The 22,500-nt window shown below is 60.8% G+C and overlaps 2 non-coding genes across 2 annotated transcripts; both read left to right on the top strand.

Annotated features, from left to right (window-relative positions):
• The first annotated feature begins 11,592 nt into the window (after positions 1-11,592).
• On the top strand, positions 11,593-11,711 carry LOC131867124 (5S ribosomal RNA). The gene has a single exon (XR_009365716.1). It is a non-coding gene; the product is annotated as a 5S ribosomal RNA (ribosomal RNA).
• A 7,790-nt stretch (positions 11,712-19,501) lies between these two features.
• On the top strand, positions 19,502-19,620 carry LOC131867112 (5S ribosomal RNA). Its single transcript, XR_009365705.1, has one exon. It is a non-coding gene; the product is annotated as a 5S ribosomal RNA (ribosomal RNA).
• Positions 19,621-22,500: the final 2,880 nt, after the last annotated feature.

Here is a 22,500-nt window from a genome sequence, read left to right as displayed (position 1 = left end):
AAGGATGCAGAAGTGAGAGCCGAGGGATGTAGCAGAGATAGCAATCGGGGTGTGTGATGCAGAAGAGATAGCAATCGAGGTGTGCGGTGGGAAGGGCCCAGCAGCCAGAATGCATGAAGCGACGGATGAAGCAGTGATGACAACCGGGCTGTGAGGAGAGGAGGGATGCAGCCAAGAAAGCAATCAGGGCTCGAGGCAAGGGATGCATCAAGGATAGCAATCATGTTGTGAGGCGAGATTCCAAAGGCTAAACGTGAGAGGCTGCAGGGTCGACTCAGAGAGGTCTATGCATGTGAGAGGCTGAAAGCAAGGTCGACTCGGAGCGGTCTATGCATCGGGCGCGCTTGGGGCGACTACCAGTGCCAACCCCTTATCCCGCGACGCGTCCGACAAAGAGAACGTTCCAAGGCGGCAGAGGAGGTTACCAGCCGAAGGATGCAGTAGCAATAACAGGTATAGTTCCGCGGCGGCCGAGAAGACTCACCGCATAGGAATCGGGATGCGAGGCGAGGGATGCGGCGGGAAGGCCCCGACGGCTAAACGGAAGAGGCTGCAGGGCCGCCTCGGAATGGTCCAAGCATCGGATGCGATTGGGACGACTACCAGTGCCAACCCCTTATCCCGCGATGCGTCCGATACACAGATAGTTCCAAGGCGGCCGAGGAGCCTCACCGCATATCAATCGGGGTGCGAGGCGAGGGATGGGGCGGGAAGGCCCCAACGGCTAGACGGAAGAGGCTTCAGGGCCACCTCGGAATGGTCCAAGCATCGGACGCGCTTGGGGCGACTGCCAGTGCCAACCCCTTATCCCGCGATGCGTCCGATACACAGATGGTTCCAAGGCGGCCGAGGAGCCTCACCGCATAGCAATCGGGGGTGCGAGGCGAGGGATGGGGCGGGAAGGCCCCAACGGCTAGACGGAAGAGGCTTCAGGGCCGCCTAGGAATGGTCCAAGCATCGGACACGCTTGGGGCGACTACCAGTGACAGCCCCCTATCCCGCGATGCGTCCGATACGAAGATGGTTCCAAGGCGGCCGAGGAGCCTCACCGCATAGCAATCGGGGTGCGAGGTGGGGGATGCGGCGAGATGGCCCCAACGGCTAGACGGAAGAGGCCACAGGGCCGCGTCGGAATAGTCCAAGCATCGGACGCGCTTGGGGCGACTACCAGTGACAACCCCTTATCCCGCGATGCGTCCGATACGAAGATAGTTCCAAGGCGGCCGAGGAGCCTCACCGCATAGCAATCGGGGTGCGAGGTGGGGGATGCGGCGAGATGGCCCCAACGGCTAGACGGAAGAGGCTGCAGGGCCGCCTCGGAATAGTCCAAGCATCGGACGCGCTTGGGGCCACTACCAGTGACAACCCCTTATCCCGCGATGCGTCCGATACGAAGATAGTTCCAAGGCGGCCGAAGAGCCTCACCGCATAGCAATCGGGGTGCGAGGTGGGGGATGCGGCGAGATGGCCCCAACGGCTAGACGGAAGAGGCCACAGGGCCGCCTCGGAATAGTCCAAGCATCGGACGCGCTTGGGGCGACTACCAGTGACAACCCCTTATCCCGCGATGCGTCCGATACGAAGATAGTTCCCAGGCGGCCGAGGAGCCTCACCGCATAGCAATCGGGGTGCGAGGCGAGGGATGCGGCGAGATGGCCCCAAAGGCTAGACGGAAGAGGCTGCAGGGCTGCCTCGGAATAGTCCAAGCATCGGACGCGCTTGGGGCGACTACCACTGCCAACCCCTTATCCCGCGATGCGTCCGATACACAGATAGTTCCGAGGCGGCCGAGGAGGTGGGGGATGCAGCGAGATGGCCCCAACGGCTAGACGGAAGAGGCTGCAGGGCCGCCTCGGAATAGTCCAAGCATCGGACGCGCTTGGGGCGACTACCAGTGACAACCCCTTATCCCGCGATGCGTCCGATACACAGATAGTTCCGAGGCGGCCAAGGAGCCTCACCGCATAGCAATCGTGGTGCGAGGTGGGGGATGCGGCGAGATGGCCCCAACGGCTAGACGGAAGAGGCTGCAGGGCCGCCTCGGAATGGTCCAAGCATCGGATGCGCTTGGGGCGACTACCACTGCCAACCCCTTATCCCGCGATGCGTCCGATACACAGATAGTTCCAAGGCGGCCGAGGAGCCTCACAGCATAGCAATCGGGGTGCGAGGCGAGGGATGCGGCGAGAAAGCCCCAACGGCTAGAGGGAAGAGGCTTCAGGTCCGCCTCGGAATGGTCCAAGCATCGGACGCGCTTGGGGCGACTACCAGTGACAACCCCTTATCCCGCGACGCGTCCGATACACAGATAGTTCCAAGGCGGCCGAGGAGCCTCACCGCATAGCAATCGGGGTGCGAGGCGAGGGATGCGGCGAGAAGGACCCAACGGCTACACGGAAGAGGCTTCGGGGCCGCCTCGGAATGGTCCAAGCATCGGACGCGCTTGGGGCGACTACCAGTGACAACCCCTTATCCCGCGACGCGTCCGATACACAGATAGTTCCAAGGCGGCCGAGGAGCCTCACCGCATAGCAATCGGGGTGCGAGGCGAGGGATGCGGCGAGAAGGACCCAACGGCTACACGGAAGAGGCTTCGGGGCCGCCTCGGAATGGTCCAAGCATCGGACGCGCTTGGGGCGACTACCAGTGACAACCCCTTATCCCGCGACGCGTCCGATACACAGATAGTTCCAAGGCGGCCGAGGAGCCTCACCGCATAGCAATCGGGGTGCGAGGCGAGGGATGCGGCGAGAAGGACCCAACGGCTAGACGGAAGAGGCTTCGGGTCCGCCTCGGAATGGTCCAAGCATCGGACGCGCTTGGGGCGACTACCAGTGACAACCCCTTATCCCGCGACGCGTCCGATACACAGATAGTTCCAAGGCGGCCGAGGAGCCTCACCGCATAGCAATCGGGGTGCGAGGCGAGGGATGCGGCGAGAAGGACCCAACGGCTAGACGGAAGAGGCTTCGGGTCCGCCTCGGAATGGTCCAAGCATCGGACGCGCTTGGGGCGACTACCAGTGACAACCCCTTATCCCGCGACGCGTCCGATACACAGATAGTTCCAAGGCGGCCGAGGAGCCTCACCGCATAGCAATCGGGGTGCGAGGCGAGGGATGCGGCGAGAAGGACCCAACGGCTAGACGGAAGAGGCTTCGGGTCCGCCTCGGAATGGTCCAAGCATCGGACGCGCTTGGGGCGACTACCAGTGACAACCCCTTATCCCACGACGCGTCCGATACACAGATAGTTCCGAGGCGGCCGAGGAGCCTCACCGCATAGCAATCGGGGTGCGAGGCGAAGGATGCGGCGAGAAGGACCCAACGGCTAGACGGAAGAGGCTTCGGGTCCGCCTCGGAATGGTCCAAGCATCGGACGCGCTTGGGGCGACTACCAGTGACAACCCCTTATCCCGCGACGCGTCCGATACACAGATAGTTCCAAGGCGGCCGAGGAGCCTCACCGCATAGCAATCGGGGTGCGAGGCGAGGGATGCGGCGAGAAGGACCCAACGGCTAGACGGAAGAGGCTTCAGGGCCGCCTCGGAATGGTCCAAGCATCGAACGCGCTTGGGGCGACTACCAGTGACAACCCCTTATCCCGCGACGCGTCCGATACACAGATAGTTCCGAGGCGGCCGAGGAGCCTCACCGCATAGCAATCGGGGTGCGAGGCGAGGGATGCGGCGAGAAGGACCCAACGGCTAGACGGAAGAGGCTTCAGGGCCGCCTCGGAATGGTCCAAGCATCGGACGCGCTTGGGGCGACTACCAGTGACAACCCCTTATCCCGCGACGCGTCCGATACACAGATAGTTCCGAGGCGGCCGAGGAGCCTCACCGCATAGCAATCGGGGTGCGAGGCGAGGGATGCGGCGAGAAGGACCCAACGGCTAGACGGAAGAGGCTTCAGGGCCGCCTCGGAATGGTCCAAGCATCGGACGCGCTTGGGGCGACTACCAATGACAACCCCTTATCCCGCGACGCGTCCGATACACAGATAGTTCCGAGGCGGCCGAGGAGCCTCACCGCATAGCAATCGGGGTGCGAGGCGAGGGATGCGGCGAGAAGGACCCAACGGCTAGACGGAAGAGGCTTCAGGGCCGCCTCGGAATGGTCCAAGCATCGGACGCGCTTGGGGCGACTACCAGTGACAACCCCTTATCCCGCGACGCGTCCGATACACAGATAGTTCCGAGGCGGCCGAGGAGCCTCACCGCATAGCAATCGGGGTGCGAGGCGAGGGATGCGGCGAGAAGGACCCAACGGCTAGACGGAAGAGGCTTCAGGGCCGCCTCGGAATGGTCCAAGCATCGGACGCGCTTGGGGCGACTACCGTTGCCAACCCCTTATCCCGCGATGCGTCTGATACACAGATAGTTCCGAGGCGGCCGAGGAGCCTCACCGCATAGCAATCGGGTTGCGAGGCAGATTATTGGGAAGGGAACCCCCTGGGATGCGGCTCAAGCAGTGCCCAAAGGGACTGGAATGCGGAATCACATCGAGAGACCCAAATGCTATACGAGGGCTCAAATCGAATTATCGATTTGGCCACGACATGGACGCATCGGAACGACTACCTTTGCCGAACCACTCGCAATTGCATCCATACCGAAACCAATAGACATTTCCGTTAGAGCCCTCGCATAGCATTCGGGAATCTCGCATGCCCCTCTAAATCGACCAATGCTGGCGCTCAATGAAAATCCGAGCGCTACCACCGTTCGAGCGCCAGCATTGGTCGAGTTAGAGGGGCACGGGGGAGAATGCTCCAGTCAACACCTCCCCTATATAAGTTATTTGTCCGATTCTCGCACAACCGTAGTCTGCCTCGTCGAATCAAACAACGGTCCCAGATTCCGACTTCCGTTCCGTAGAGACCCAAAAGCTAGATGGAGGCTCGCAAGAAAGAGAGTCGGCGCATAGCAATCGGGTTTCTCGAACGTTTAGGGACCGAGCTCACTTGCGGATAGGGCAAAATCCGCCAAGCAACCCAAAAGCTAGACGGGGGCTCGAATCGAATCGCCTAGGCGGCCACAACAACGACGTGTTGGATCGACTACCAGTGCCAAACCATTCAGCAAGACTAGTCTGTGTCGAGGCCGGATAGAGATTCTCAGAGAGCGCCCGCATAGCATTTAGGAGACCTGCCGCGTCCCTCACACTCGACAAATGGTGGTGCACGTTTATAAATCCGAGCGATCCCAACCCTTTCAAGCACCAACATCGGTCGAGATAGAGGGGCACGGAGGGGGCTGCGTGAGACAACACAGTCCCCTATATAAGTTATTTGTCCGATTCTCACACATCCGAAGAATGGTCATCAAATCGGACAACAGCCCAAACTTCCGACTTCCGTCCCAGAAAGCCCAAGAGCTATCTAAAACGTTCATGGCCGGAACTCGATCGCGGCTATACCAGTCCGCCAAGCAACCCAAAAGCTAGACTGGAGCTCTAGTCGAATCACCTCTGTGGCCATTGCAAGGACGTGTTGGAGCGACTACCATTGCCGAACCATTCCGCAGGTCGAGTCCATACCAAGGCCGCATAGAGATTCACGATGAGCTCCTGCATAGCAATCAGGAGACTTGCCGTGTCCATCACAATCGATAAATCCTGGTGCAAGATTTTTGCATCCGAGCGCTCCAACCAGTCGAGCACCAGCATCAATCGACATAAACGGGCACGGGGGGAGGATGCTCGAGAACACTACCTCCCCTATATAAGTTATTTGTCCGATTCTCAAGCAGCCGAAGTCTGGTCATCGAATCGGGTCAAAGACCACAACTTCCGACTTTACCCACAATGCAAGTCATCGAATCGAACATCGGCCCCCGAGTCGGACTCCATGCGTATGTCAGGTCATCGGACCCAAATTCCGCCTTCCTGCGCATGGCGGGCCATCAATATCAACTCGGTCATCGGACCCAAACTCCGCCTTTTTGCGTATGGCACGCCTTCAAATCGGTCATCGGACCCAAATTCCGCCTTCCTGTGCATGGCGGGCCATCAACATCAACTCGGTCATCGGACCCAAATTCCGCCTTTCTGCGCATGGCACGCCATCAACTCGGTCATCGGACCCAAATTCCGCCTTCCTGCGCATGGCAGGTCATCGGACACAAATTCAGACCTCGCCAATATGCCTACGTATCGAATCGGTCATCGGACCCAACTTCCGACTTCATCCATACTGTAGGGTCTTTGAGGTTGGCGCGGTGCGCTCAACCCAGGGAGTCGACCCATCGAAGCATACACCTCCCCTATATAAGCTATTTGTCCGATTCCCACACCTGTGTAGTTTGCACCTCTGACCAGGACATCGACCCCAACTTCCGAACTCGACTGCAACGACGGCACCAGCGCCTTGGTGCGCACCTTGCGACGCACAGTCCCAACATTCGCCTTCCTGCACATGGCAGGTCATCGGACCCAAATTCCGACCTCGCGAGTATGCCTACATATCGAATCGGTCATCGGACCCAACTTCCGACTTCATCCATACCGTAGGGTCTTTGAGGTTGGCGCGGTGCGCTCAACCCGGGGAGTCGACCCAACGAAGCATACACCTCCCCTATATAAGCTATTTGTCCGATTCCCACACCTGTGTAGTTTGCACCTCCGATCAAGACATCGACCCCAACTTCCGAACTCGCCTCCAACGACCGAACCAGCGCCTTGGTGCGCACCTTGCAACGCACAGTGCCAACATTCGCCTTCCTGCACGTGGCAGGTCATCGGACCCAAATTCCGACCTCGCGAGTATGCCTACATATCGAATCGGTCATCGGACCCAACTTCCGACTTCATCCATACCGTAGGGTCTTTGAGGTTGGCGCGGTGCGCTCAACCCGGGGAGTCGACCCAACGAAGCATACACCTCCCCTATATAAGCTATTTGTCCGATTCCCACACCTGTGTAGCTTGCACCTCCGATCAGGACATCGACCCCAACTTCCGAACTCGACTAAAAAGACCGCACCAGCGCCTTGGTGTGCACCTTGCAACGCACAGTGTCAACATTCGCCTTCCTGCACATGGCAGGTCATCGGACCCAAATTCCGACCTCATGAGCATACCTACTAATCGAATCGGTCATCGGACCCAACTTCCGACTTCATCCATACCGTAGGGTCTTTGAGGTTGGCGCGGTGCGCTCAACCTGGGGAGTCGACCCATCGAAGCATACACCTCCCCTATATAAGCTATTTGTCCGATTCCGACACCTGTGTAGTTTGCACCTCCGCTCAGGACATCGACCCCAACTTCCGAACTCGCCTGCAACGACCGAACCAGCGCCTTGGTGCGCACCAAAAGTGCGCACTTTTGGAGGGCACTTTTGTGCGCTCCAAAGGTGCGCACTTTTGGAGGGCACTTTTCTGCGCTCCAAAGGTGCGCACTTTTGGAGGGCACTTTTTGGAGGGCACTTTTCTGCGCTCCAAAGGTGCGCACTTTTGGAGGGCACTTTTTGGAGGGCACTTTTCTGCGCTCCAAAGGTGCGCACTTTTGGAGGGCACTTTTTGGAGGGCACTTTTCTGCGCTCCAAAGGTGCGCACTTTTGGAGGGCACTTTTTGGAGGGCACTTTTCTGCGCTCCAAAGGTGCGCACTTTTGGAGGGCACTTTTTGGAGGGCACTTTTCTGCGCTCCAAAGGTGCGCACTTTTGGAGGGCACTTTTTGGAGGGCACTTTTCTGCGCTCCAAAGGTGCGCACTTTTGGAGGGCACTTTTTGGAGGGCACTTTTCTGCGCTCCAAAGGTGCGCACTTTTGGAGGGCACTTTTTGGAGGGCACTTTTCTGCGCTCCAAAGGTGCGCACTTTTGGAGGGCACTTTTGTGCACTCCAAAGGTGCGCACTTTTGGAGGGCACTTTTCCTGTGCTCCAAAGGTGCACACCTAGGTGAGCACCTTCGACCACACCTTGTAGCACACCAAACTCTGACTTTCGACTTCATCCGCAATGCAGGGTCTTTGAGGTTGGCGCAATGCGCACAACCAGGGGAGTCGACCCATCAAACCCAACACCTCCCCTATATAAGCTATTTGTCTGATTCTCATACATGCGTAGCCTGCAGGAGCAATTAGGACATCGACCCCAACTTTCGGCTTCTAAACGAAAACAAGGTCTTTGAGGTTGGTGTAATGCGAACAACTAGGGGAGTCAACCCATCAAACCCAACACCTCCCCTATATAAGCTATTTGTCTGATTCTCATACATGTGTAGTCTACAGGAGCAATTAGGACATCGACCCCAACTTTTGACTTCTTAACGAAAACAAGGTCTTTGAGGTTGACGTAATGCGCACAACCAGGGGAGTCGACCCATCAAACCCAACACCTCCCCTATATAAGCTATTTGTCCGATTCTCATACATGTGTAGCCTGCAGGAGCCATTAGGACATTGACCCCAACTTTTGACTTCTTAACGAAAACAAGGTCTTTGAGGTTGGCGTAATGCGCACAACCAAGGGAGTTGACCCATCAAACCCAACACCTCCCCTATATAAGCTATTTGTCTGATTCTCATACATGTGTAGCCTGCAACAACGATTAGGACATCCACCCCAACTTCTGAATTCGTCTGCGTTGACCGCACCAAAGGTGCACGCCTTGGTGCTCACCAAAATCCGACTTCCGACTTCTTCTGCTATGCGGGGTCTTTGAGGTTGGCGCAGTGCGCACAACCAGGGGAGTCAACCCACCGAATGCAACACCTCCCCTATATAAGCTATTTGTCTGATTCTCATACATGCGTAGACTGCAGCAATGATTAGGACATCCACCCCAACTTTTGACTTCTTAAACAAGACAGGGTCTTTGAAGTTGGTGCAGTGCACACAACCAGGGGAGTCGACCCATCAAACGCAACACCTCCCCTATATAAAGCTATTTGTCCGATTCTCATACGTGTAGTCTGCAGCAGCGATTAGGACATCGACCCCAACTTCCGAATTCGTTTGCATTGACCGCACCAAAGGTGCACGCCTTGGTGTGCACCCTGGAGTGCACTTTGGTGCTCACCTCGGTGCACACTTTGGTGTGCACCTCGGTGTGCACCAAAGGTGCGCACCTTGGAGCGCACCAAAGGTGTACACTTTGGAGCGCACCACATAGGGTCTTTGAGAGGTTGGCGCAGTGCGCACACCAAGGTGGGTGTTGAGGTGCGTGCCGAGGTGGGTGGGTGCTAGGGTGCGCTCCATGGTGGGTGCCAGGGTGGGTGCGTGCTAGGGTGGATTCCAAAGAGGGTCATAGGGTGGGTGCCAAGGTGGGTTGGTGATATAGTGGGTTCAAAGGTGGGTACTAGGGTGGGTTCCAAGGTGGGTCACAAGTTGGGTGCCAGGATGCGTGGGTGTTAGGTTGGGTGCCAAGGTGGGCTCCTGCGTGGGTGGGTGCTAGGGTGGGTTTCAAGGTGGACGCGAGGGCGGGTGCCAAGGTGGGTAACAAGTTGGGTGTTAGGATGGGTGAGTGCTAGAGTGGGTGCCAAGGTGGGTGGGTGCTAAGGTGGATGCCAAGGTGGTTCACAGGGTGGGTGGGTTCTAGGGTGAGTTCCAAGGTGGGTCACAGGTTCAGTGCTAGGGTGGGTGTCAAGGCGGGTGTCGAGGTGCCTGGGTGCTAGGGTGTGGATGCCAATGTGGGTCATAGGGTGGGTACTAGGGTGGGCTGCAATGTGGGTGCCAAGGTGGGTAACATGCTCGGTGGGTTCTAAATTGGGTGCCAGGGTGGGTGTGCACCCACCTTGCCCGAGGTGGGTGCCAAGGTGCCAGTGTGGGTGGGTGCTAAGGTGGATGCCAAGGTGGGTGAGAAGGTGGGTGATAGGTTGAGTGGTAGGATGGGTGGGTGCCAAGATGGGTCACAGGGTGGGTGCAAGGGTGGGTAGGTGCTAGGGTTGGTGTCAGGGTGGGTGGGTGCTAGGTTGGGTTCCAAGGTGGGTGCGAGGGTGAGTGTCAAGGTGGGTCACAGGTTAGGTGCTAGGATGGGTGAGTGCTAGGGTGCAAAGGTGCCAGGGTGGGTGCTAGGATGGGTCGATGCTAGGGTGAGTGGCAAGGTGGGTCCACAAGTGTCAAGGTGGGTGCCGAGGTGGGTGCCAAGTCGGCGACTGCTATGGTGGATGCCAAGGTGGGTCACGGGGTGGGTGCCAAGTTGCTAGGTTGGGTTCCAAGGTGGGTGCCAACGTGGGTGCTAGGGTGCGTGGGTTAAAGGGTGTGTCACAACGTGGGTGCCAGGATGGGTGCGCACCCACACTGGCCAAGACGGGTGCGGGTGCAAGGTTGGGTTCCAAGCCCGGTCACAGGCTGGGTGCTAGGATGGGTGGGTGCCAAGGTGGGCACCAGGGTGGGTGCACCCACCCTGGCCAAGGTGGGTCACGGGGTGGGTCCTAGGGTGGGTAACGGGGTGGGTACTAAGGTGCGTGCCAAGGTGGGTCATAGGGTGGGTGCCAAGGTGGGCACCAGGGTGGGTGTGCACCAACCCTAGCCAGGGTAGGTCACGGGGTGGTTGTCGGGGTGGGCGTCAAGGAGCCAAGGTGGGTGGCAAGTAGCCAAGTTGCGTGCCAAGGTGGGTGTCGGGGTGGGTGCCAAGGATCCAAGGTGGGTGCCAAGGAACCAAGGTGGGTGTCTGGGTGGGTGCCGAGGTGGGAGCCAGGGTGGGTCCCAAGGTGAGTGCAAAGGTGGGTGCCAGGGTCAAGGTGAGTGCCAATGTGGGTTCCAAGGTGCCAGGGTCAGGGTGAGTGCCAATGTGGGTTCAAAGGTGCTAAGTTGGGTGCGAGGTTGGGTGCGAGGGTGGGTGGGTGCCAAGGTGTGCTAGGTGGAAGCCCGGGTGGGTCGGCATCCCATGGGTGTCGAGTTGGGTGCCTGATGGGTGCTTCTTGTCAAGTTTTAGTCGTCGGGACTCATTTCGAGCCTTAGAGGTCGTTTCTTGTCCGGTTGCCCTGTCTTCGACCTGGGAACCCAATTTTGGTCCTCGGGTCCCATTTTTTTTTGTCTCGCATCCCACTTTTGGCCTGTGGCCTTTTCGGGGTCGATTCTCGTTTTGGGCATCAGAGCATGTTTCTTCTCCTAAAACCCAATATTTGTTTATTAAGTCTCGGAACACATTTTTGTTCTCGTGGACCCATCATGGGTCTTGGAACGCATTTGTGGTCCTTGGGTCCCATTTTGCATCCCGAAACTTGTGTTTTGGTGCTTGATCCCTATTTTGGGTGCCCACCTTGCACCAAGTGCGCACCCGGGGCAAACCGAGCGCCTTGGTGCACCGGGGCAAGATCGAGCGTGCACCCGAGGCGCCCCGAACATGCACCAAGGTGCACTCGGCCCACATGTGAGCGCAGGTCGTTGCGCCCGAGGTGGTGTGTGGGCACCGCGTTGCAGACGGGACACTGCACGCACACGACGCCCCCTCCAGGTGCACGCACGTAGGCCGGGCCGGGTGCACACCCGACGCCCTAGCAAGGTGCGCGCACCCGGGCAGGGCTCACACTTGGCGAACGGGGCGCACTTCGCGAGGGAGGGTGTGCACCTCGACGGGGGTGGGTGGCCGGGGTGGATTCGCACGTGGGTCGCGGTTTGCTAAGTACACACTGCGACAAGCTCATAACGGGTGCGATCATACCAGCGTTAGTGCACCGGATCCCATCAGAACTCCGCAGTTAAGCGCGCTTGGGCCGGAGTAGTACTGGGATGGGTGACCTCCCGGGAAGTCCCGGTGTTGCACCCTTTTTTAGTTTTTCGCCGGGCGTCGCAATGCTATTTGAATAAACCTTTTGCCCGTTTGCGTTCTCGTCGGGGCCGGGCCGGGCCGGGGTGCGCTGCCCGCACTACCGCGCGCGCGGGGGCGACACCGAGCGCGCACCCGAGGCGCCCCGAGCACACAGGCCACGGTGCAACCCGGGCGTTGTGCGCGCACCCCGGTGCGCCCGAGGTGCTGCGCGCGCACCCAGGTGAAATCGGTGTGCACCTCGGCCAGTGCGCGCTCGGTCGAGTCGCGCACGTTGGCCAAGGTGCACGGTGATGTTTCTTACTCTAAGGTTCCGCACCAGACGCCCGGGACAGGTGAGCGAAGCTGGGCGGGGCCGGGTGCGCGGCCGGGGCAGGTGCACGCAGCTGGAGAGAGCTTTGGAGCACACTTCGGAGCGCACCAATGATGCGCTCCATTCAAAAGTTTCCTGAAAAGGCAAAAAAAGTTGAGATTATAGAATTTCCCACTTGAGAGATTGTAAAAAAAAAAAATTTAAAATGAAGGAAACGCGGGTGCCAAGGTGTGCGCAGCCCAGCCAAGGTGTGCGCACCAAGGCGCCCACCCTGGCGAAGGTGCACGCAAGGTGCGCACCCGAGGCAAACCGGACAATTAACCCAACTTTCGACTTCGCGCGCACCTTGGAGCGCACTTCGGAGCGCTCCTTGGTGCGCACCTCGGAGTGCACCATGGCGCCCACCAAGGTGCGCACCCGGGGCAAACCGAGCTCCGACTTCGTGCGCACCTTGGAGCGCACGAAAGGTGCGCACCATGGCGCCCACCAAGGTGCGCAGCCCAGCCAAGGCGTGCGCATCAAGGTGCGCACCCTGGCGAAGGTGCGCACCCGGGGCAAACCGAGCTCCGACTTCGTGCGCACCTTGGAGCGCACAAAAGGTGCGCAACCCAGCCAAGGTGTGCGCACCCCGGTCAAACCGAGCTCCGAATCGTGCGCACCAGAGGTGCACGCCATCGTGCGCACCTTGGAGCACACTTCGGAGCCCTCCTTGGTGCGCGCCGATGTTGCGCACCTCGGAGCGCACCCGGGGAAAACAATGCAATTAACCCGACTTTCGACTTCGTGGGCACCTCGGAGCGCTCTCGGGTTCGCACCTCGGAGCACACCGAGGTGCGCACCTTTGATGCGCTGCCTTCACCAATTTCCAGAAAAGGCAAGAAAACATTGAGAAGGTGTGCGCACCGAGGTGCCCACCCTGGCGAAGGTGCACGCGAGGTGCGCACCCGGGGCAAACCGGGCTCCGACTTCGTGCACGCCGCACCTTGGAGCACACTTCGGAGCGCTCCTTGGTGCGCACCAGGGCGCGCAACCCAGCCGAGGTGCCCACCCCGGCGAAGGTGCACGCGAGGTGCGCACCCGGGGCAAACCGGGCTCCGACTTCGTGCACGCCATGGTGCCCACCGCGGCGAAGGTGCACGCGAGGTGCGCACCCGGGGCAAACCGGGCTCCGACTTCGTGCACGCCGCACCTTGGAGCACACTTCGGAGCGCTCCTTGGTGCGCACCATGGTGCCCACCAGGGCGCGCAACCCCGCCGAAGGTGCACGCGAGGTGCGCACCCGGGGCAAACCGGGCTCCGACTTCGTGCACGCCGCACCTTGGAGCACACTTCGGAGCGCTCCTTGGTGCGCACCATGGTGCCCACCAGGGCGCGCAACCCCGCCGAAGGTGCACGCGAGGTGCGCACCCGGGGCAAACCGGGCTCCGACTTCGTGCACGCCATGGTGCGCACCGCGGCGAAGGTGCGCACCCGGGGCAAACCGGGCTCCGACTTCGTGCACGCCGCACCTTGGAGCACACTTCGGAGCGCTCCTTGGTGCGCACCAGGGCGCGCAACCCAGCCGAGGTGCCCACCCCGGCGAAGGTGCACGCGAGGTGCGTACCCGGGGCAAACCGGGCTCCGACTTCGTGCACGCCGCACCTTGGAGCACACTTCGGAGCGCTCCTTGGTGCGCACCATGGTGCCCACCAGGCCGCGCAACCCAGCCAAGGTGTGCGCACCAAGGTGCACGCGAGGTGCGCACCCGGGGCAAACCGGGGTCCGACTTCGTGCACGCCGCACCTTGGAGCACACATCGGGGCGCTCCCGGGTTCGCACCGGCGTTGCGCACCGTGGTGGGCACCTCGGAGCACACCAAGGTGGGCAGCGAGGTGCGCACCTTTGATGCGATGCCTTCACTAATTTCCATAAAAGGCAAAAAAAAAACGAGATTTTAAAATTTCCGTTTTGAAAGATAGTGAGAAAAAGGGAATGCTGGTGCCATCTTGAGCCCGCCCTGGTGCGCAGCCCAGCCAAGGTGTGCGCACCAAGGTGCCCACCCTGGCGAAGGTGCGCGCCCGGGCAATTAACCCAACTTCCAACTTCGCGCGCGCCAGGGTGGGAGCGCACCCAACAACCGGGCCTGGGAAGAGCCAATGCGAGAAACCCCACCAAACGCTCTGACAAAAAAAGAGGGGGCGCTCCAGTAACCCCGCTTCGGAGCGCACCCTGGGCAAACCCAGCCAAGGTGCCCACCCCGGCCAAGGTGCAGGCGAGGTGCGCACCCGGGGCAAACCGGGCTCCGACAACGTGCACGCCGCACCTTGGAGCACACTTCGTAGCGCTCCCGGGTGCGCACCTCAGAGCACACCAAGGTGGGCAGCGAGGTGCGCACCTTTGATGCGCTGCCTTCACTAATTTCCAGAAAAGGCAAAAAAAAAAGGAGATTTTAAAATTTCCGTTTTGAAAGATAGTGAAAAAAACGGAACGCGCGTGCCATCTTGAGCCCGCCCTGGTGCGCAGCCCAGGTAAGGTGCCACCCTGGCAAAGGTGCGCACCCGGGCAATTAACCCTACTTCCGACTTCGTGCGCGCCAGGGTGGCAACCGGGCCTCGGAAGAGCCAATGCGAGAAACCCCACCAAACGCTCCGACAAAAAAAGAGGCGGCGCTCCAATAACCCCGCTTCGGAGCGCAGCCGGGGCAAACCAAGCCAAGGTGCCCACCCCGACGAAGGTGCACGCGAGGTGCGCACCCGGGGCAAACCGGGCTCCGACAACGTGCACGCAGCACCTTGGAGCACACTTCGAAGCACTCCCGGGTGCCCACCGGCGTTGCGCACCGTGGTGGGCAGCGAGGTGCGCACCTTTGATGCGCTGCCTTCACTAATTTCCAGAAAAAGGCAAAAAAAAATGAGATTTTAAAATTTCCGTTTTGAAAGATAGTGAAAAAAAAGGAACGCGGGTGCCATCTTGAGCCCGCCCTGGTGCGCAGCCCAGGCAAGGCATGCGCACCAAGGTGCCCACCCGAGGTGCACACCCGGGGCAAACCGGGCTCCGACTTCGTGCAGGCCGCACCTTGGAGCACACTTCGGAGCGCTCCTTGGTGCGCACCATGGTGCCCACCAGGGCGCGCAACCCAGCCAAGGTCTGCACACCAAGGTGCCCACCCCGGCGAAGGTGCACGCGAGGTGCGCACCCGGGGCAAACCGGGCTCCGACTTCGTGCACGCCATGGTGCCCACCGCGGCGAAGGTGCACGCGAGGTGCGCACCCGGGGCAAACCGGGCTCCGACTTCGTGCACGCCGCACCTTGGAGCACACTTCGGAGCGCTCCTTGGTGCGCACCATGGTGCCCACCAGGGCGCGCAACCCAGCCAAGGTGTGCGCACCAAGGTGCACGCGAGGTGCGCACCCGGGGCAAACCGGGGTCCGACTTCGTGCACGCCGCACCTTGGAGCACACATCGGAGCGCTCCCAGGTTCGCACCAGCGTTGCGCACCTTTGATGCGCTGCCTTCACTAATTTCCAGAAAAGGCAAAAAAAAATGAGATTTTAAAATTTCCGTTCTGAAAGATAGTGAAAAAAACGGAACGCGGGTGCCATCTTGAGCCCTTCCTGGTGCGCAGCCCAGGCAAGTTGTGCGCACCAAGGTGCCCACCCTGGCGGAGGTGCGCGCCCGGGGCAATCCGGGCTCCGACTTCGTGCACTGCATGGTGCCCACCAAGGCGCGCAACCCAGCCAAGGTGCCCACCGCAGCGAAGGTGCACGCGAGGTGCACACCCGGGGCAAACCGGGCTCCGACTTCGTGCACGCCGCACCTTGGAGCACACTTCAGAGCGCTCCTTGGTGCGCACCAGGGCGCGCAACCCAGCCGAGGTGCCCACCCCGGCGAAGGTGCACGCGAGGTGCGCACCCGGGGCAAACCGGGCTCCGACTTCGTGCACGCCATGGTGCCCACCGCGGCGAAGGTGCGCACCCGGGGCAAACCGGGCTCCGACTTCGTGCACGCCGCACCTTGGAGCACACTTCGGAGCGCTCCTTGGTGCGCACCATGGTGCCCACCAGGCCGCGCAACCCAGCCAAGGTGTGCGCACCAAGGTGCACGCGAGGTGCGCACCCGGGGCAAACCGGGGTCCGACTTCGTGCACGCCGCACCTTGGAGCACACATCGGGGCGCTCCCGGGTTCGCACCGGCGTTGCGCACCGTGGTGGGCACCTCGGAGCACACCAAGGTGGGCAGCGAGGTGCGCACCTTTGATGCGATGCCTTCACTAATTTCCATAAAAGGCAAAAAAAAAACGAGATTTTAAAATTTCCGTTTTGAAAGATAGTGAGAAAAAGGGAATGCTGGTGCCATCTTGAGCCCGCCCTGGTGCGCAGCCCAGCCAAGGTTTGCGCACCAAGGTGCCCACCCTGGCGAAGGTGCGCGCCCGGGCAATTAACCCAACTTCCAACTTCGCGCGCGCCAGGGTGGGAGCGCACCCAACAACCGGGCCTGGGAAGAGCCAATGCGAGAAACCCCACCAAACTATCTGACAAAAAAAGAGGGGGCGCTCCAGTAACCCCGCTTCGGAGCGCACCCTGGGCAAACCCAGCCAAGGTGCCCACCCCGGCCAAGGTGCAGGCGAGGTGCGCACCCGGGGCAAACCGGGCTCCGACAACGTGCACGCCGCACCTTGGAGCACACTTCGTAGCGCTCCCGGGTGCGCACCTCAGAGCACACCAAGGTGGGCAGCGAGGTGCGCACCTTTGATGCGCTGCCTTCACTAATTTCCAGAAAAGGCAAAAAAAAAAGGAGATTTTAAAATTTCCGTTTTGAAAGATAGTGAAAAAAACGGAACGCGCGTGCCATCTTGAGCCCGCCCTGGTGCGCAGCCCAGGTAAGGTGCCACCCTGGCAAAGGTGCGCACCCGGGCAATTAACCCTACTTCCGACTTCGTGCGCGCCAGGGTGGCAACCGGGCCTCGGAAGAGCCAATGCGAGAAACCCCACCAAACGCTCCGACAAAAAAAGAGGCGGCGCTCCAATAACCCCGCTTCGGAGCGCAGCCGGGGCAAACCAAGCCAAGGTGCCCACCCCGACGAAGGTGCACGCGAGGTGCGCACCCGGGGCAAACCGGGCTCCGACAACGTGCACGCAGCACCTTGGAGCACACTTCGAAGCACTCCCGGGTGCCCACCGGCGTTGCGCACCGTGGTGGGCAGCGAGGTGCGCACCTTTGATGCGCTGCCTTCACTAATTTCCAGAAAAAGGCAAAAAAAAATGAGATTTTAAAATTTCCGTTTTGAAAGATAGTGAAAAAAAAGGAACGCGGGTGCCATCTTGAGCCCGCCCTGGTGCGCAGCCCAGGCAAGGCATGCGCACCAAGGTGCCCACCCGAGGTGCACACCCGGGGCAAACCGGGCTCCGACTTCGTGCAGGCCGCACCTTGGAGCACACTTCGGAGCGCTCCTTGGTGCGCACCATGGTGCCCACCAGGGCGCACCCGAGGCAAACCGGGCTCCGACTTCGTGCACGCCGCACCTTGGAGCACACATCGGAGCGCTCCCAGGTTCGCACCAGCGTTGCGCACCTTTGATGCGCTGCCTTCACTAATTTCCAGAAAAGGCAAAAAAAAACGATATTTTAAAATTTCCGTTCTGAAAGATAGTGAAAAAAACGGAACGCGGGTGCCATCTTGAGCCCTTCCTGATGCGCAGCCCAGGCAAGTTGTGCGCACCAAGGTGCCCACCCTGGCGGAGGTGCGCGCCCGGGGCAAACCGGGCTCCGACTTCGTGCACTGCATGGTGCCCACCAAGGCGCGCAACCCAGCCAAGGTGCCCACCGCAGCGAAGGTGCACGCGAGGTGCGCACCCGAGGTGCACACCCGGGGCAAACCGGGCTCCGACTTCGTGCACGCCGCACCTTGGAGCACACTTCAGAGCGCTCCTTGGTACGCACCAGGGCGCGCAACCCAGCCAAGGTGCTCACCCCGGCGAAGGTGCACGCGAGGTGCGCACCCGGGGCAAACCGGGCTCGGACTTCGTGCACGCCGCACCTTGGAGCACACATCGGAGCGCTCCCGGGTTCGCACCAGCATTGCGCACCTTTGATGCGCTGCCTTCACTAATTTCCAGAAAAGGCAAAAAAAAGAAAAAAATGAGATTTTAAAATTTCCGTTTTGAAAGATAGTGAAAAAAACGGAACGCGGGTGCCATCTTGAGCCCGCCCTGGTGTGCAGCCCAGGCAAGTTGTGCGCACCAAGGCACCCACCCTGGCCAAGGTGGGTCACGGGGTGGGTCCTAGGGTGGGTAACGGGGTGGGTACTAAGGTGCGTGCCAAGGTGGGTCATAGGGTGGGTGCCAAGGTGGGCACCAGGGTGGGTGTGCACCAACCCTAGCCAGGGTAGGTCACGGGGTGGTTGTCGGGGTGGGCGTCAAGGAGCCAAGGTGGGTGGCAAGTAGCCAAGTTGCGTGCCAAGGTGGGTGTCGGGGTGGGTGCCAAGGATCCAAGGTGGGTGCCAAGGAACCAAGGTGGGTGTCTGGGTGGGTGCCGAGGTGGGAGCCAGGGTGGGTCCCAAGGTGAGTGCAAAGGTGGGTGCCAGGGTCAAGGTGAGTGCCAATGTGGGTTCCAAGGTGCCAGGGTCAGGGTGAGTGCCAATGTGGGTTCAAAGGTGCTAAGTTGGGTGCGAGGTTGGGTGCGAGGGTGGGTGGGTGCCAAGGTGTGCTAGGTGGAAGCCCGGGTGGGTCGGCATCCCATGGGTGTCGAGTTGGGTGCCTGATGGGTGCTTCTTGTCAAGTTTTAGTCGTCGGGACTCATTTCGAGCCTTAGAGGTCGTTTCTTGTCCGGTTGCCCTGTCTTCGACCTGGGAACCCAATTTTGGTCCTCGGGTCCCATTTTTTTTTGTCTCGCATCCCACTTTTGGCCTGTGGCCTTTTCGGGGTCGATTCTCGTTTTGGGCATCAGAGCATGTTTCTTCTCCTAAAACCCAATATTTGTTTATTAAGTCTCGGAACACATTTTTGTTCTCGTGGACCCATCATGGGTCTTGGAACGCATTTGTGGTCCTTGGGTCCCATTTTGCATCCCGAAACTTGTGTTTTGGTGCTTGATCCCTATTTTGGGTGCCCACCTTGCACCAAGTGCGCACCCGGGGCAAACCGAGCGCCTTGGTGCACCGGGGCAAGATCGAGCGTGCACCCGAGGCGCCCCGAACATGCACCAAGGTGCACTCGGCCCACATGTGAGCGCAGGTCGTTGCGCCCGAGGTGGTGTGTGGGCACCGCGTTGCAGACGGGACACTGCACGCACACGACGCCCCCTCCAGGTGCACGCACGTAGGCCGGGCCGGGTGCACACCCGACGCCCTAGCAAGGTGCGCGCACCCGGGCAGGGCTCACACTTGGCGAACGGGGCGCACTTCGCGAGGGAGGGTGTGCACCTCGACGGGGGTGGGTGGCCGGGGTGGATTCGCACGTGGGTCGCGGTTTGCTAAGTACACACTGCGACAAGCTCATAACGGGTGCGATCATACCAGCGTTAGTGCACCGGATCCCATCAGAACTCCGCAGTTAAGCGCGCTTGGGCCGGAGTAGTACTGGGATGGGTGACCTCCCGGGAAGTCCCGGTGTTGCACCCTTTTTTAGTTTTTCGCCGGGCGTCGCAATGCTATTTGAATAAACCTTTTGCCCGTTTGCGTTCTCGTCGGGGCCGGGCCGGGCCGGGGTGCGCTGCCCGCACTACCGCGCGCGCGGGGGCGACACCGGGCGCGCACCCGAGGCGCCCCGAGCACACAGGCCACGGTGCAACCCGGGCGTTGTGCGCGCACCCCGGTGCGCCCGAGGTGCTGCGCGCGCACCCAGGTGAAATCGGTGTGCACCTCGGCCAGTGCGCGCTCGGTCGAGTCGCGCACGTTGGCCAAGGTGCACGGTGATGTTTCTTACTCTAAGGTTCCGCACCAGACGCCCGGGACAGGTGAGCGAAGCTGGGCGGGGCCGGGTGCGCGGCCGGGGCAGGTGCACGCAGCTGGAGAGAGCTTTGGAGCACACTTCGGAGCGCACCAATGATGCGCTCCATTCAAAAGTTTCCTGAAAAGGCAAAAAAAGTTGAGATTATAGAATTTCCCACTTGAGAGATTGTAAAAAAAAAAAATTTAAAATGAAGGAAACGCGGGTGCCAAGGTGTGCGCAGCCCAGCCAAGGTGTGCGCACCAAGGCGCCCACCCTGGCGAAGGTGCACGCAAGGTGCGCACCCGAGGCAAACCGGACAATTAACCCAACTTTCGACTTCGCGCGCACCTTGGAGCGCACTTCGGAGCGCTCCTTGGTGCGCACCAATCTTGGGCACCTCGGAGTGCACCATGGCGCCCACCAAGGTGCGCACCCGGGGCAAACCGAGCTCCGACTTCGTGCGCACCTTGGAGCGCACGAAAGGTGCGCACCATGGCGCCCACCAAGGTGCGCAGCCCAGCCAAGGCGTGCGCATCAAGGTGCGCACCCTGGCGAAGGTGCGCACCCGGGGCAAACCGAGCTCCGACTTCGTGCGCACCTTGGAGCGCACAAAAGGTGCGCAACCCAGCCAAGGTGTGCGCACCCCGGTCAAACCGAGCTCCGAATCGTGCGCACCAGAGGTGCACGCCATCGTGCGCACCTTGGAGCACACTTCGGAGCCCTCCTTGGTGCGCGCCGATGTTGCGCACCTCGGAGCGCACCCGGGGAAAACAATGCAATTAACCCGACTTTCGACTTCGTGGGCACCTCGGAGCGCTCTCGGGTTCGCACCTCGGAGCACACCGAGGTGCGCACCTTTGATGCGCTGCCTTCACCAATTTCCAGAAAAGGCAAGAAAACATTGAGAAGGTGTGCGCACCGAGGTGCCCACCCTGGCGAAGGTGCACGCGAGGTGCGCACCCGGGGCAAACCGGGCTCCGACTTCGTGCACGCCGCACCTTGGAGCACACTTCGGAGCGCTCCTTGGTGCGCACCAGGGCGCGCAACCCAGCCGAGGTGCCCACCCCGGCGAAGGTGCACGCGAGGTGCGCACCCGGGGCAAACCGGGCTCCGACTTCGTGCACGCCATGGTGCCCACCGCGGCGAAGGTGCACGCGAGGTGCGCACCCGGGGCAAACCGGGCTCCGACTTCGTGCACGCCGCACCTTGGAGCACACTTCGGAGCGCTCCTTGGTGCGCACCATGGTGCCCACCAGGGCGCGCAACCCCGCCGAAGGTGCACGCGAGGTGCGCACCCGGGGCAAACCGGGCTCCGACTTCGTGCACGCCGCACCTTGGAGCACACTTCGGAGCGCTCCTTGGTGCGCACCATGGTGCCCACCAGGGCGCGCAACCCCGCCGAAGGTGCACGCGAGGTGCGCACCCGGGGCAAACCGGGCTCCGACTTCGTGCACGCCATGGTGCGCACCGCGGCGAAGGTGCGCACCCGGGGCAAACCGGGCTCCGACTTCGTGCACGCCGCACCTTGGAGCACACTTCGGAGCGCTCCTTGGTGCGCACCAGGGCGCGCAACCCAGCCGAGGTGCCCACCCCGGCGAAGGTGCACGCGAGGTGCGTACCCGGGGCAAACCGGGCTCCGACTTCGTGCACGCCGCACCTTGGAGCACACTTCGGAGCGCTCCTTGGTGCGCACCATGGTGCCCACCAGGCCGCGCAACCCAGCCAAGGTGTGCGCACCAAGGTGCACGCGAGGTGCGCACCCGGGGCAAACCGGGGTCCGACTTCGTGCACGCCGCACCTTGGAGCACACATCGGGGCGCTCCCGGGTTCGCACCGGCGTTGCGCACCGTGGTGGGCACCTCGGAGCACACCAAGGTGGGCAGCGAGGTGCGCACCTTTGATGCGATGCCTTCACTAATTTCCATAAAAGGCAAAAAAAAAACGAGATTTTAAAATTTCCGTTTTGAAAGATAGTGAGAAAAAGGGAATGCTGGTGCCATCTTGAGCCCGCCCTGGTGCGCAGCCCAGCCAAGGTGTGCGCACCAAGGTGCCCACCCTGGCGAAGGTGCGCGCCCGGGCAATTAACCCAACTTCCAACTTCGCGCGCGCCAGGGTGGGAGCGCACCCAACAACCGGGCCTGGGAAGAGCCAATGCGAGAAACCCCACCAAACGCTCTGACAAAAAAAGAGGGGGCGCTCCAGTAACCCCGCTTCGGAGCGCACCCTGGGCAAACCCAGCCAAGGTGCCCACCCCGGCCAAGGTGCAGGCGAGGTGCGCACCCGGGGCAAACCGGGCTCCGACAACGTGCACGCCGCACCTTGGAGCACACTTCGTAGCGCTCCCGGGTGCGCACCTCAGAGCACACCAAGGTGGGCAGCGAGGTGCGCACCTTTGATGCGCTGCCTTCACTAATTTCCAGAAAAGGCAAAAAAAAAAGGAGATTTTAAAATTTCCGTTTTGAAAGATAGTGAAAAAAACGGAACGCGCGTGCCATCTTGAGCCCGCCCTGGTGCGCAGCCCAGGTAAGGTGCCCACCCTGGCAAAGGTGCGCACCCGGGCAATTAACCCT

The sequence above is a fragment of the Cryptomeria japonica genome, unplaced genomic scaffold, assembly GCF_030272615.1.
Source record: "Cryptomeria japonica unplaced genomic scaffold, Sugi_1.0 HiC_scaffold_163, whole genome shotgun sequence".
NCBI lineage: Eukaryota > Viridiplantae > Streptophyta > Pinopsida > Cupressales > Cupressaceae > Cryptomeria > Cryptomeria japonica.
This window is presented reverse-complemented; position numbering and strand designations above follow the sequence as displayed.